The following is a 15,792-nucleotide window of genomic DNA, read 5'->3' on the forward strand; positions in this document are numbered from 1 at the left end:
CCACCTGGTGACCTGGTGCAAGCAAAACAACCTAGAGCTCAACGCTCTAAAGACAGTGGAGATGGTTGTGGACTTCAGAAAGAACCCAGCCCCACCTGCCCCCATCACCCTCTGTGACTCCACTATTAACACTGTGGAGTCTTTCCGCTTCCTGGGAACTACCATCTCCCAGGACCTCAAGTGGGAGCTGAACATCAGCTCCCTCGTCAAGAAAGCACAACAGAGGATGTACTTCCTGCGGCAGCTGAAGAAATTCAACCTGCCAAAGACAATGATGGTGCACTTCTACACAGCCATCATTGAGTCCATCCTCACATCCTCCATCACCATCTGGTACGCTGCTGCCACTGCCAAGGACAAGGGCAGGCTGCAGCGTGTCATTCGGTCAGCTGAGAAGGTGATTGGCTGCAATCTGCCGCCGCTCCAGGACCTATACGCCACCAGGACTCTGAAGCGTGCTGGAAAGATTGTGGCTGACCCCTCCCACCCCGGACACAAGCTCTTTGAGCCACTCCCCTCTGGCAGGAGGATGAGGTCCATCAGGACCAAAACCTCACGCCACATAAACAGTTTTTCCCCTCCGCCACTAGCCTTATTAACAAGGCCCGGAACCCCCCCTGACTCTCTCCAAACTACTCCTCTGGCCCCTCATGCCACTGTACTCTCTCTGCTGTAGCGTTCCTTTTTACTACTGTTTAACTTATTTTACTATTTATTTAAATTTATTTTATCGTTATTAATACGTACTGTGTGTATATGTTTATACTTATATTGTTTATATCTTTTTATCCTTCTTATATTTGTATGTGTGACATGCTCCAACAACACCATGACAAATTCCTCGTATGTGCAACGTACTTGGCAATAAAGCCCTTTCTGATTCTGATTCTACTTGAGTATTGTCTGCTGTTTTATACTTGTAGTCCACTGCCTCTTGGACACAATTATTGTACTTTTGATTTCACATTTTCATTTCTCTTTTTATACTTATATTTTTAAAAGATGCACAGTTTTGTTGTTTTTGGAACACTGGGCTTATTCCTCCTTGTGAATTAAAAATGCTTCTAGTGTGTAAGAGCATGATTAAACAATAACTACCGTAGTTTAAAAGGATTTTTGTGTTTGTTTTGTTAAAGCCATTCACATATAGGGATTCCCACGTACCGTCTACCCATGCCACCCTGCCAAGACCTCTTGTCCCCCCCCTTTGCCACCCCATGTAAAATTTTCTAGATCCACCACTGCCAATACACTTTTGTTTGCAGAGTAAAGTTGAAGCTCAAACTGAAGATGTTAGAGGCTGTTTCCCATGCAGGGAGATCACGAAGTGCTGCTCCTCCAAAAGGCCTCAGGCAATACAGTCTGCACACACTGTTACACACTGTGGACACACAGCACTTTGTTCAAATGCCAACACACTGCTGGCAAAGCGGTTAAGGATGGAAGCTTGGGGTGCGCAGCTTAGGCCTAATTGAACGGAGGAATTCTGGTATTCGTCGGTAGCCTGAGTAACTTTAACCGTTGTTCATGTGAAATCTCAAAGACAGTCTGATGTTTATAGACTATTTGTGGGTGGCTGTTTGCTGTTTGACCTATCAATTCCTGTCGATAAAGTATAATAGGGTAAATCCTGTATAGTGCATACACTTGTAGCTGTTATGTATCTTTGTATTGATGATGCCTTTCATTGACTTACATAGGCATTGCGTCCGTGGGCCCGTCACGGAATTTTCGGCAATTCCGTGAAACTGCCACAGATTTTGAGTTAAGGGGCCGTGTTCATTTCACGGAATTCTGTGAGACCAGGTTAAATATGTAGTCGTAGCCAGGAAAACATACATGCTGTTCAGAAAATGAAATTACTGCTGGTCAGCCTTCAATGTGGAGAGAAGATCAGAATATAACAACACAGCTATCAGGGCATGAGGAGGAGGCAGGAGGAAACAGCTTGGTTTTATAATTGTACAATCCTCTCAAATGATAGTCCCAGTTTACTGGACAGAACACACTGTGTGCTAAGAATGTCAAATACATGCACATGGAAAAGTAATAAACTGTACACCAGTGGTTCCCAACCTGGGGTCCGGGGACCCCTAAGGGGGGCGGCAAAGATCACAGGGGGGGCGCGAGTCTTTATCTGGTTTGAGGTTGAGGTAAAAAAAAATATTTGCACATGTTAAAGAAATTATGATAATACACTAGAATATATAATGTATACAAAAGTCTGTATAAAAACTATATATTTTTGTTCTCACTTAAACTTGTAGGCAGGCTACTTAGTAGGCCAAACCTCCGGGACCTCTTGACCTGGGACCCTGCTGTCATCAGGTCAGCTGCTAGCTGCTAGCTGCTATCATCCTCGTGTTTCCTGCCGCCACGGCATCACTATTTTATGAATGAAACATGGCGGAGAAACGTAAAAGTGCTGATAACTCCTCTGTATCAAAAAAGAAAGTAAGGGACAGTTTCGGAGTGGGGGGCTCAGCTTTTCTTAGACATAAGTAGGGGGGGCGCCAAGGAAAAAAGGTTGGGAACCACTGCTGTACACGATCCTTTATTGTCAAAGAATAATAAAAAAAACTAGAACTGCAAGCAGTTATGACGGGGCCCAAGCCTCCGATGCCAGTCGCCCCCGATGCCCCGGTGAGCTGCGCCAAAGCGGGACCTAAAGCATTACGTGGGGGGGCAAAATTGGTGAATATCGAGAGGTTTGATCATTGCTGTTGCAAATGTAGTGGTTAACAGTTCATCTCCATGCATATACAGAGTACCTTTAACAATTCTCTACAACAAACAAACTTCTTAACCTCCCTGATCACAGGGGACAGCAGAGAGAAATGAGAGAGTGACTGAAAGGTTGGAGGGGGGGGAGGCAGGTGTGGTGGCTGAAAGAGCAGGGGAGATGGTCAGGTTGTTGTAAATGGTGTCATAGGCGCTGATTTATTTTTTCCTCCGTGGGTGCTCACAGGCGCAAGCCCTTTAAAAAAAAGTAGTCAAAAATGGTTTGCATTTCAGAACCTTAAGAAATGGACAGCAGCCGACGCGAACACACACGCCTATTAACTCGATAATGAAGCCGTAAAGTAGGTTTCATCTCAGGACAGCGCCACTTCTCACAGATACAGACAGCTTTGGAGATGAAAAGTTTAACTGACACGTAACCGCAGCAGCTTCGTTGGAAATTAAGAATCAATGTCACCGACATAACCAATCACACTATGACAGACGCTCCACTTAGCACCAACTGCAATGTTTAATTTTAAATGAATGTAGCCTACTGGCAGTCTGGCACACGTGGGTGCTCAGTATTTTCCGTGGGTGTTCGAACTCGGGAGCACCCACGGTATCGGCGCCTATGAATGGTGTTGATTTTTGATTGAAAAAGTGAGAGAAAAGAGTTGCATTTGTCCACTGTGAAGGTTGTAGAAACTTTGTCAGGTGGGTTAAGAAGTTTGTTTATTGTAGAAAACTAGGGGAGCACGCGAAAGCAAAAACCAAAACGTAACAGTAGGTAAATATCAGTAAATATTGAGAAGTGTGAGCTGCAAGGTCTGTGGTACAATCCCATTGCAACTATGTCATTAACAGTGATTGAGTTAAAGTGCCAAAACATGTCTAAGTTGATTATAGCGCCCCCTAACGGCCGATCTTCGCCAAATTTGGTACAGAGCCTCAGAGCCGCATGCCGAACGAGCATCACAAGTTTCGTGGTGATTGCTTTTACTGTGGCAGAGATATTGCATATGCAAATTTTCCATTTAAATGCATTGAGTTATTGGCCAAAACAAAGAAACGTTGCTTATAGCGCCCCCTAAAGGCCGATCTTCGCCAAATTTGGTACGGAGCATCGTAGTGGGCCGTTGAACAAGGATCTCAAGTTCTTTGCTGATAACATTTAATTTGGCCAAGATATGATATATGTGTGTGGTAGCTAGCTAGGAAAATTTGTTTGGTCGTCAAATGCACATACTTTAACGTAGCAAAATTCTTTGGATAACTTTTGGTCAGGTCTATCTGGAGATGCTATCTACCAGGTTTCGTGCAGATTGGTCACACGGCCTAGGACGAGTTCGAAAAAGTTGGTTTTGGGCATTGCGCGATATTGCGAAAAAACTTTTAAGCGGAAATGGGCGTGGCCTATATCACGTAATTCAGCTTGATTCAAGGAACACGGATGTAAAAAATGTAAAAATTTCTAATGTGCGATGTGTATTGTGGGAGTTAAAGACAAAAAAACATTATAGCGCCACCTAGTGGTCCACATGTGTAATGTTTGGTAGGTGTGGTCCTTGGCCCATTGTCCATCTACCCTGTAAATTTAAAGTTGTTCACATTAGTGTAAGTGGTAAATTTAGACATGGGTCCCATAGGCCACGCCCACTTTGACCCCTCAGTACCCCACTCTAGAGATGGCCTCAGGAGTGTCCCTAGATGGTACCCATCAAATTTTGTAAAAATTGAATGAGCCGTTAATGAGATATAAACTTTTTGTACTTGTAGCACCCCCTAGTGACCAATTTTCATAAAACGCGTGGGGGACCTCCAGAGGGTCATGTCAAACAAGAATCTAAAGGTTGGCGTTGATAGCATTTATTTTGGCTGAGATATGGCAAAGTTGGTGTTTTAATAGTTAGCTACACAAATTTGTTCGTGCGTAATATGCGCAATTTTTATCCTATAAAAATTCTTTTTATTAACTTTTTGTCAGGTCGGTCTGGAGATGCTATGGTCCAAGTTTCGTGCAGATCGGTCGCACGGTCTAGGAGGAGATTGAAAAAGTAGGTTTTTAATAAATCGCGACTTTTCACGCATAAATGTTTAGGCGGAAATGGGCGTGGCCTATATCACGTGATTCAGTTGGATCCAGGGAACACTTGGATATATGGTTTTTAAATGTCCGGTGTACGGTGTGGGAGTTATAGGGCCAAACGCGTTTTTTCTGCTATAGCGCCACCTAGTGGTGGAAGTGGGTCAAGTTTTGCGCCTGAAGTCCTTGCGGAGTTTCGGACCAGTCCTGAAAACGGCAACCCCCCACCATGTACAGTTTAGGCTGTAGTCGGAGTTTTAGGCGGAGAAGAATAATGAAGAAGAAAAATCAGTAGAAAAACAATAGGGTTCCACAGCCCTGCTGTTTCTTCCAGACTCGGGCTTGGACCCCTAATAATCTAAAAAGATGTATTGGTCTCTGACCAGTCTGCCGTTGTTAGAACCATTACAGAAACACGTGTATAGGACTTTATATATTACCCTTCATCACTGACTTCATTATAGAAACACATTTAAAACTTTATCAGCCTGGTCTAATTACCTCAACAACTGTCATACTATATTCACCAAACTTCTAACAATATGAACAGCAGTTTATTAGTCTTCATAAAAGGCAATATAACAGCACCAATGACTGTCACGTGAATATTTATTTAAATAATGATCACACAGCAATGTGTACCTGTTGTATTTTAAAATAAGGTCAAAGCACTGCTGAGTGAACAGAAAAGGCTCCAGGATTAATAAATCCTGGCTGTTAGCCTGGTCAGGAGCAGGCTAGCTACTGTGACTGATCAGTATTTTGAAGAAGAATGAGAAATCATGATGATTCATATCCTTAATTGATGCATTAATTAACTTATTGTTCCTGCATTAAGTCATGCATTAAATTCTATTAATCCTTGTACATTACTGATTGTTCATCAAGTACTACATTAATTAATTCATGCTTTTAATGTCCCCTTATTAAGTGTTAGCAGTCAATGGCCTTAGCAATAAACGAGCTGTTCTTTAATGTCACCAACTGTGTTTGTGCTTTTTCTTTAAGTATCGGTTTTAAAAGTATTGCTTTAGCACCGGTATCTGAAAAAACCCAAATGATAGCCACACCCTAGTCGTGGATAGAGAGTTGAACATACCCGCCAGTGAGTTTAAAGCCAGCTCGGCGGGTGCACATGAATGTTGTGGCGTAATGAATTGTGTTTACGGAGGACAAATTGAGTTTCAAAACCCTTCCAGATGGTTCTCTCCACGAGACTAAAGGTATTTGCATGAACTGTCGATGTGAACTGAGTCGAGAACGTTAAGTCTCAAATACCACTTGAGTATTACAAAGTTCAAAAACATATCCCTTTAGAACAGAACAGATAAAATATATGTGATTAATTTGCAATTAATAACGAGTTAACTATGGACACGCGGTTAATCGTAATCAAATATTTTAATCGATTGACAGCTCTAATTTACATACATTTTAAATATGCTGAACATTATCCAATATGTAATAATGTCAATCAATCAATATTAATGCTGCATTGTTGTGGCCTTCCAGTTTATTTTTGGGGAAACTTAGCCAGAAACTATTCTTCTTTTTCTTGCTATCATTTTATGGAACTGTTGAAATACTAAGGTTGATATCTAAAGTAAAGAGTAGTTACATGTAGCATACAATGACAAAACAAATAGAAACAACTAAACACTTTAAACCCTATTTTAACAATCTAAGCGCACGGCATGAAGGGCATGGCGCAGGTCCGTTTAGGGCGTGTCCAAATCAAGGTTATTATAGTTTTGCATTTTTCATTAGTTTTTATTTTTATTTCGCTTTGACTTTTTGTTTTCAAATTCAGTTTAGTTTTAATTAGTTTTTAAAGCGGGTTTGCTAGTTTAGTTTAGTTTTTATTTTTTGAAAATGCTTAGTTTTAGTTTAGTTTTTATTAGTTTTAGTCTTAGTTTTAGTCTTTTTTTGTGTTACTCTCACAGGTGTGTAATAACTCTAGATGAGGACTTGTACTTTGACACTGCAGACCAGAGTCAACACAGAGGCGTTTTACACTATGTATTTTAACTCTGAAAACACTGGGCAAAATGGGGCGGCTTCTTACACTTGCTGTTGTTGTAATAACTCTGAAAGAGTCCACAGACTTTGATCAGCATATTTGACACTGGAGAATTTACTGTGTATAGGCCCTAGCAGTTTAATAACTAGTGAAGTAAAGTAAGAGTGAAATGGCAACAAGAAAAAAACACCACAATTGACAGCTTCTACATTGTTCAACCAATACCCTAGCATTGTGTAACAGATCATAACAATTTGTCGTTAGCTGGATCATCATTTTCCATAATAGACCATATACTGACCTACCTGGGTCAGCATCGGAGCTCTGCTCGGGTCCTGCAGGTCACAATGTGTACAGTAACGTACAGTAGGCTACAAGTAGGTTACCTGGCTTGCCTAGCTATCATTAAAGATAGCAGTGAGCTAACGTTAAATGCTAGCTTACACAGCTTTACTTAACGCAACGATACAACAAACGTCTAGTAACCATGCTAGTAAACTTGCATGTCCAGACCTTCCTCCACAGCGCTGCAGAGGAAGGTCTGGCTAGTCCACACAGCATTCCTGGATGGGAGAACAACGTGCTCTGGTTTATTGGCATTTCTTTAAACCAATCACAATCGTCTTGGGCGGTGCTAAGCGCCGGATAGCCTCGGGGAGGAACTTGTTTTGGTCAAACGTGTACATTCTAAAGTTGTTTTATCATTAATCTTTTTCTTATTTGGATAAATGACCTAGCCTCTGTCTCCCTCAAACTGTAGGTGCATCCCATAGCCCTTAAATTGCCTCCTCGACTCCTCCACTTGTCTCCCTTCATCGTCATCATGGGAGGAGAGAGGCAAAGGGAGATGAGACGTCTTTTCCTCTGAAGCGTCACATGAATATGTCAGCTGTTTGGGCGGAGTTAGCATCACCTTCAGCTGCACGGCTTCGAGGAAGGCTGCTCTCTGTATCCTCGCCTATAGCTCCTCCATGCTCGCTCCTCGGGGCAGAAATAAGAGCTTTGAGACGGCCTTCACCGAGGAGGGACAGAACAACTTCTGGTTCAGACGAGGACCGAGGAGTCGGGGAGCTATCGGATAAGGAACATGCTGCAGACACAGTCCCATCGAGCAGCGTTACAGGCTCAAAATATGTGGACGGTGCAACAAGGCAGGCCTGCTTGGTTCTTTTGGGGAATGAATGTAAAGATTTATAAAGAATATGTTTAGGTCATTTCCTCTCTAACTGGTACGTTTGGGACTGATTGGTGGGATTGCTGTGGACAAAGTACACACGGAGATACACTGAGAAATACAAGAGCCAATGAGGTTTAACCATGTATCAACTAATTTAAATAGCTCACGTTATTGTATTGTACGGTGGCCGACAGGGGCAAACGCCCTGCAACTTAAGAAAACACACGCAAATAGACAAAACACAAGCAAATTAAGAAAACAACTTCATTAATTTGACAACATATGTGCAGCATTCAGCAAACGCACTGCAAATACCACAACACAACCAAATACATAAACGCACTGCAAATAAAAAACGATGCAAAAAGAAAAGCACATGAACCCAGAAAACAAATGCAACAAAAAAATGCAGCATCCAGATTACACAACGGAAGTTCTCCAGACGTCTAGAGGGAGCAGCTAGTGGAACAGCTGGATTTACGACCCCACGGGGAGGGAGGGAGGGAGGGAGGGAGGGAGGGAGAGAGAGAGAGAAAAACTGCATAGACTGTAAATATTAAATCTATGTTTGAGACATGTTTTCTCTGGTTTGGTGGGTGTGTCTCGGCTCAGGTCAGCTGATACTCAATCAGCAGAGACGTCTGTAAACTAGTGGTGATAAAACATTTAAAACTGCATCAGCGTTTAACGTTGACGTTTGTTTAAGCCACATAGGAGGGTTTAATTTCGAGGTCCGAAATTACTGAAGTGTAGGCCTCCTCAAGTGTAATACTGTCATTATACAACAACGGTTACCAACAAAATAAGTGATTAATCTGTATTCATATTGTGGAGCTATTCGCTCTTGAAATACAAAAAACAGACAGGATTTCTAGTCCCTCCCTGTTAGTAAACCAGCCAATTTACCGTGGGATTTATCAAACTGAATAAATCCCACCTGAACATATAAACACAAAACTGCTTTGCTAACTCCATCGTGTTGTAAGTAAGACATCTGCTGAAAAAGTTATTGTATTCATCAGCATGATTACCGTCCTGTTTAGTTCACAAACATCCAACACACCAAAGTACAAACACATAGCGGACCAGACGCAAGCTTTTATTTTGAAAAGCCGAAGCTCGGGGACGGCACCAGCCGTATAATATATAATATATTATGTTATTAATAATAATAATAATAATATGAATTTAATATCGGTTAATAACGGTCGTAAATCCAGCTGTTCCACTTAGCTGCTCCCTCTAGAGGTCTGGAGAACTTCTGTTGTGTAATCTGGATGCTGCGTTTTTTTTGTTGCATTTGTTTTCTGGGTTTGTGTGCTTTTTTTTGCATCGTTTCATATTTGCAGTGCGTTTTCCTATTTGGTTGTGTTGTGTGTATTTGCAGTGCGTTTATGTATTTGGTTGTGTTGTGGTATTTGCAGTGCGTTTGCTGAATGCTGCACATGTGTTGTCAAATTAATGAAGTTGTTTTCTTAATTTGCTTGTGTTTTGTCTATTTGCGTGTGTTTTCTTAAGTTGCAGGGCGTCTGCCCCTGTCGGCCACCGTACTTCTCAACTCCGAAAACTTTGAAGCAAATTGTCAATTCGGCATCAATTTTCGCAAGACTGCCTATATTCAAAATCTAAACAGTTAATTTCTCGCCTAAAACGTTGTCAGAAGTGAAATTAGTGATGAATAAAATGGTGAAAATTGTTAAAAATGTCCCGTTGTTGGTTGTTGCTCCGTCTGCAAGTTCTGAGTTGGCAGTGAGCGGGACTTATAAGTTCAACCAATCAAGTACACCTAGGAAAAGGGAGAAGACCCTGCTCTGAAGTCGGAGCTAAAAAAGTACGCTACTGCAGCCAGTGGAACTTAAAAATCCCCAAATTTTTCCTGTCGGAACACAACGAAAAAAGTGTTCTAGGAACATTTAGTTCTAAGAACTGCAAAAATCCCTCCGGTCGGAAAGACCCTATTGACGCTAAAAGCCTCCTTTAGTGCTTTAAGTAAATGCGTTTGGTCGGGACAATTGCTGTCCATTTTGACGCAGTTATGTTAAGGAAAAAGTCGTGGTTGGGCTTACGATTCTGTGACACGTGGGAACTACGGGACGGTTGGGTTTAGGAAAGGCTTGTGGGTGGGCGTACGGTTCTGTGACACGCAGGAGGAACGGGACGTAAAGAAAAAAGCAACTATAGCAAGTGTGACAAGCGGGACGCGAACCCCGGTCTCCTGGGTGAAAGTCCTGTGTTTGTTTGACCCATCCACCCCCCCAACCACCCTCCTTACGCAGAAATTCGCCCGTACATACTACTCGTTAAATCCTATCTAACTGCTGCTCTCCCCGGTGCGTTACACAAACACGCTGAAAGACGCCTTTTTCGTCGCATCAGACGCTGACAGCCACTGTCCAAACGTCCTTATTTTACGAGTTCGGAATGAGAACGGGTTGGGATTTTATCTACGTGGGCGGTGTGTCCAAGTAGAACCTGCTAGGAAACACTGCTTTAATATTTTGATCTGATATCACATTTGGGCTTGGGAGTGGCATGGTGTCTCTATAGCAACCCCTAATGAGTTTTAGACTTTGACCACATTTGTGACATCCTTTAATATACTCACAAACTCAAATCTAAACAATGAAAACCTGTGAGCAATACCAGACTAGAGTGATTTGGTTAATTCATGTTTAGCGCCCTGTAATGCAGAGAAGGCCTTAATTTGGACACAGTTGCTCTGATATTCGCGAAAATTGGTACACATGTTCTCTCATTATTACGGACATATTTCCAATTTACATTTATTAGCTCCACCCAACTGGAAGTTGGCCATCTTTAATTGTATGCTCTCCAGTTATTGTTGTTTTGTAGTTTACCATCATATTATCTTCCTTTATGGACTTTCATTTAATAATCTTTGTCTGACATTTCATATTCACTGTTTGTATTTTCTGTGACTGAATGTGGTTTTAAATCTGTTGAGGTCTGTTCAGACTGAAAATAAAGACACTGATGATGATGTTTTCCAGCCAACACTAAAGAATGATGGAGCAGCAGAGAACAGACCATAACAAATAGCTGATTTATTCAGTGTGCAAGATTTCAGAAGTTTATCTCCAAAAGTGAATTAAAAAATGTTTGAATTGTGTCCTCATCTACTTTGCAGTCAATACTAACCAGAGTTAAACATGTTAGTGGTTGTCTGGAGATGTCAGACTTTAGCAGCTGTGATAGTGTTGTAACAGTCCAACAATGTTCTGGTACAAGGTGTGTCCTGCATTCTACTGGACCGCTGGTTCTTTCTCTGCAGTAAACAGCTTCAGCATTACTGCCTCTGGTGTTCTGATCTGATACACAGCCCAGATCTGAGATCAGAACCAACCAATCAGAGCACAGGGTTACCTTCAGTTCACTTTGAACAGCGTACATTAATAAAACTCACTTTCTATCACTTTTCTAACATACTATACTATGTCTTTTTCGACATACTAAACTATGACTTTATGCTGCTGCATGAAATCAAAAATGTGGACAAATTCAAATATTTGGGTGTTTCCCTCTTAGCTTTAAAAACATTTTAAAAAACTGAGTAACACTAAAATGTAACCTCACAAATGAAGAAGGTCTCTAACCATTGAGGCATCCGATAATACTTAGATGATTCTTCCACATTTTTTGGACAGCTTGACTCGTTTTAAATGTTTAATGTCGTCACTGTCTTTGCACAGATCTCTATTATTTATACTTACTGTGTATGTCGATCTGAAACTATTAACAATAAAGTTTTTTGACAAGAGTTATTCCTGATTGGCTCAACGTGCTGTCACGTCATCGTCAAGCGGCCAATCAGATCGCTCGTGGTCATGGATGTATTAAGAGAACTGGATACAGTGTTCGGCAGGAAGCCCCGTACGTTCCAATGAGAATGCTCAAAAGCGCATAAAGCAAACATGGAGCTCGGCTCTTCCGCATTGTTGGCCCATAACGCTGGTTGGCTCACGATGGGCATGTGCACTAGCAACAATTTGTTTGCGTTGTCGTAGCAACCGGTAGCAACATGCGCGTTCATGAGCTTCTCTGTCGTGTCTCTTACAAGTGGCGAACTCATGAACTCGCCATTTTCATTGTCTAAAATATTCACTAACGTTAAACATTGTTTTCGTTGTTCCCGATCGTTTACATGCTTAGCTAAATAAACGATAGATGTATTTAGCTAGACAACCAAGGAGATTTAATAATTATGTTGTGCTACTAGCTAGCTACCTACTAACTAGCGCTAGCTAGCTGTTAGCCTGCAGTTTCGTGAACAGAGCTCATCCATGGCTTCAGCTCTCATCCACGTTACAAGCTTTACAGCATACAGCCCTCGGATGTATCATAAGAGAGAACCAAGGCGATGTAATCACTATGTCTGTAGTAACGTTATGTAGGCATATAGCTAGCTATGTATAGATCTTAATACAGCCATGCTAGCTACCCCTGATGTTAGCAACTAGCTAGCTAGCCGATAGCCCGCCAGTTTGGGAAACGCTAATGATGTTACATCCATGTAGCTAACAGGCTTTACAGCAGCTACATACATACATCCCTGGGATGTATCATGACTTCATAAGATAATACCATGGACGTATTAATAGAAAACATGGTGAATTACAACCATTAGCTATATCCATTATTACAGCTAGCTACATGAGCTCGGGAGAACAGTCATGTGAGCGGGCGGGCGCAGTCCCGCGGCTCTACTCGCGTCCACTATGCACGTTCATCATGCCAAATTTAATAATTCTGGATTCGCTTCTAGTGAATGTTAAAAATGTTAAAAACGTAACGTTTTAAACAAGGACCCTTTCAGTGTTCGGGCTGGTAAGTTGATATACCCAGAAACAAATTATCCGCTGAAATATAGACGTTTCTTTCGCCAGGCAAAGTCTATGTGAAAAGTCTTTCTGGGCCATGGGGTGCAGTACCACCGTTATCCGCTAAGCCCATGGTGGCTTTTAGACTCGGCGCTCTTCCTGGGGGCTTGCTCGTGGTGCCGTGGATATTTGAAAACAGACATGGCAGAAGTCCGAGTGTAAGTCTTTGACATTTAACACTGTATATTCACATTTAACGGTTCACTGCGACTCGGTCAGAGTGTTTGAGATGTTGTTTAACGTTCAGACGGTATTTTCATGTCGCTAACGGTTGAGAATGTGGAACTCTAACGGCTGAAAACATGAGAGTTAACGGCGACGTTAGTAAGCTAACGGGCACGTTATTAAGCTAACGTCACTAACGGCTGTTGTTAATGGTCTGCTGTTAGTTTTCAGTCCGAGTAAATTAACAGTGGTGGGAGTGTACTCAGAGCCTTTACTGCAGTAAAGTACTTCTACCACACTAACTACTACATCTGGAGATACAGGTAGGGGATGGAAGTAACTAAAGCTGTAAAGTAACTAAAGCTGTCAGACTAATGTAACGTTACTGGAGTAAGAAGGACGATATTAACCTGTGATATGTAGTGGAGTACAAGTAGACAGGAGCAGAACATGGAGATACTCAAGTAAAGTACACTACTTTACCTACGTTACTAATTGAGTGAAGTACTTAGTTACATCCTACAGCTGAGAAATAAACCCTGTTGTTTACATGAAGCTCTGTGTGTGTGTGTGTGTGTGTGTGTGTGTGTGTGTGTGTGTGTGTGTGTGTATCAGTCTCTCCTAGATCTCTGTGGAGACTCTGAGTCAGACTGTTCTGAAGCAGCCAGGATGGATCTCCACCTGACGGTCAGTCTGCCTCTCTTTTACATTCATATTTTTACTTTAGGAAGTCTAGCAGTACCACAGTGTATAATTACTGTGTGTGTGCGTGTGTGTGTTTGTCACACGGTAAAGTGAGCTATTTAAATTAGCTGCATACATGGCTAAACGTCATTGTCTCTTACCAGTGTATCACCCTGTGTAACATTACTTCGTCTGCAGCAATCCTGCGACAGTCAGTCCCAAAACATCCCAGTTAGATATAAAATGATGTAATGTTAAACATATTGTGACGGGGCGCATGGCTGCTGTCATGGTAGTGATGCGCTACCTATTGTATCTCTCAAATACTGAGTATTAAGGTTCCCTGTAGGCTATACCTTTTATTATATTTTTTTTAATTACCACACACTGTTGTCAAATCATCTGTTAACCTAATCAATCATCAAATTCCTCACAGTAATCCCGTAGCTTTCTTGTGTTCACATTTAACATCTAATACTGCTGTGATTTATATGCTATAGCTACAACTATCAATACAGCATTCTGATTGTTTAAGACCATTCAGGTGAATAGACCATTTACTTCTACACAAACATGACAGTTTATAATAACCAGGCAACACATGTCTTCTGTTAACTACATGTATTTACTGAGTTTAAAAGGTAACAGAGGGTAACGTTTAATCTTGGTCTTACCAGCATGTGCTCTCTTTGTTCTAAAGGAAAGTTTGATCATCAAGATGTCTGGTGGCTTCGTCTGATGTGAATGTGAATCATATAAATGCTATTCTGTAAATGTCTAGCTTCATAGATACACTAATTCTGGCTGTATGGAGCCTTTACTGTCTATTCACCTGAGCCACCCCTGCATTGTACTGTTGTGTTGGTATGTTCCAGTGTTAGGGGCGGGGCTTCAGGCTATATAGAGTAGCAGTGAGACAGAGAGCTTGAGGAGAAGCTGAGGGAGGAGGACGTAGTCTGTTGGATGTCCTCAGAGTGGTGACTTGTTTAAAGCTCAGTTAGGAAACAGTTGGATGTTTGTGTTATGTGATTGTTTTGGCTCTCAAGTCAGTTTATTTTATTGAAAGTATTTTTTCTGCTTTCCTTAATCTTTGTTTATTTTTATATCACGATTTTGCCTCATTGGCCTTAAAGGAGAACTCTGGGCAATTTTTACGTTAATCTTGATCACTATACGTATGTGAGTACTGTTGATAGCAAAATAAACTGAGCTGAATCGGTGCTAGCAAACTGGAGCTGCTGCAGCTAACGCCCAGAGCTCCCAGTGAGCTAAAACGGCAGTTTGGGGTCATCATATAAAGAGTGCCTTTGTGCCTTTTAACAGACACAAAATACAATTAAAATGTCTGTGAAACATGAACAGGGCCCTTACGTGAAAAACAAGATGCGTTTTCAACTCCGACATTGTTTAAATTGACCTACCCTGTTAGCTGCTAGCTGCGTCTGGGATGAGTGAGTGTGTTCAGCCAGGCTTCAGTGATAATCAACAAGCAGCAGTTCCCTGTGTATTTGTAGCATATATATATATATATATATATCCATTTTGTGTGTGAACGATCTGGTGTTGGTGAGTAGGAGTCTTTGCAGTGGCGAACTGTGTGGTAGTTTCCTTAGCCGGGCTAGCAGGCCCGTCCAGCACCCTCTGCTCCCTCGCCGCCTTCCTCGCCTCCCACGGCCGACAACAATCCAAGAGACCATATCAGTGACTATGTAACTATATGGAAACGGGCCAAATGATGCCTGTGCCTTGTACAGTGTTACAGAAGGCTAGCTGTCTCGCGCTGAAGTTCCGTGGGAATTCAGTTGTAGCAGGAAAAGGTAAACAGCAATGTGCAGATCGGAGCGTAGTGTGTGAAGAGTGAAGAGCAGAGGTGTTCACAAGGGAACTGGGAAGAAGCTTGGAGTAACGTAGCTAACTATGGAGCTAGAGCTAGCCTTCAGTAACGCTAACTAAGGAAACTACCACACAGTTCGCCACTGCAAAGACTCCTACTCACCAACGCCAGATCCAGGTCACACACAATAGAAGAGCTACAAATACA

General features: G+C 41.9%; 1 long non-coding RNA gene across 1 annotated transcript; it reads left to right on the forward strand.

Moving 5' to 3' along the window:
• The first annotated feature begins 1,760 nt into the window (after positions 1 to 1,760).
• Positions 1,761 to 14,306, forward strand: LOC118496413. The gene is made up of 3 exons (XR_004898981.1): positions 1,761 to 1,951; positions 5,050 to 5,052; positions 14,296 to 14,306. It is a non-coding gene; the product is annotated as an uncharacterized LOC118496413 (long non-coding RNA).
• The last annotated feature ends 1,486 nt before the right edge of the window (positions 14,307 to 15,792 follow it).

Source organism: Sander lucioperca, chromosome 12 (assembly GCF_008315115.2).
Source record: "Sander lucioperca isolate FBNREF2018 chromosome 12, SLUC_FBN_1.2, whole genome shotgun sequence".
In the NCBI taxonomy this organism is placed as follows: Eukaryota; Metazoa; Chordata; class Actinopteri; order Perciformes; family Percidae; genus Sander; species Sander lucioperca.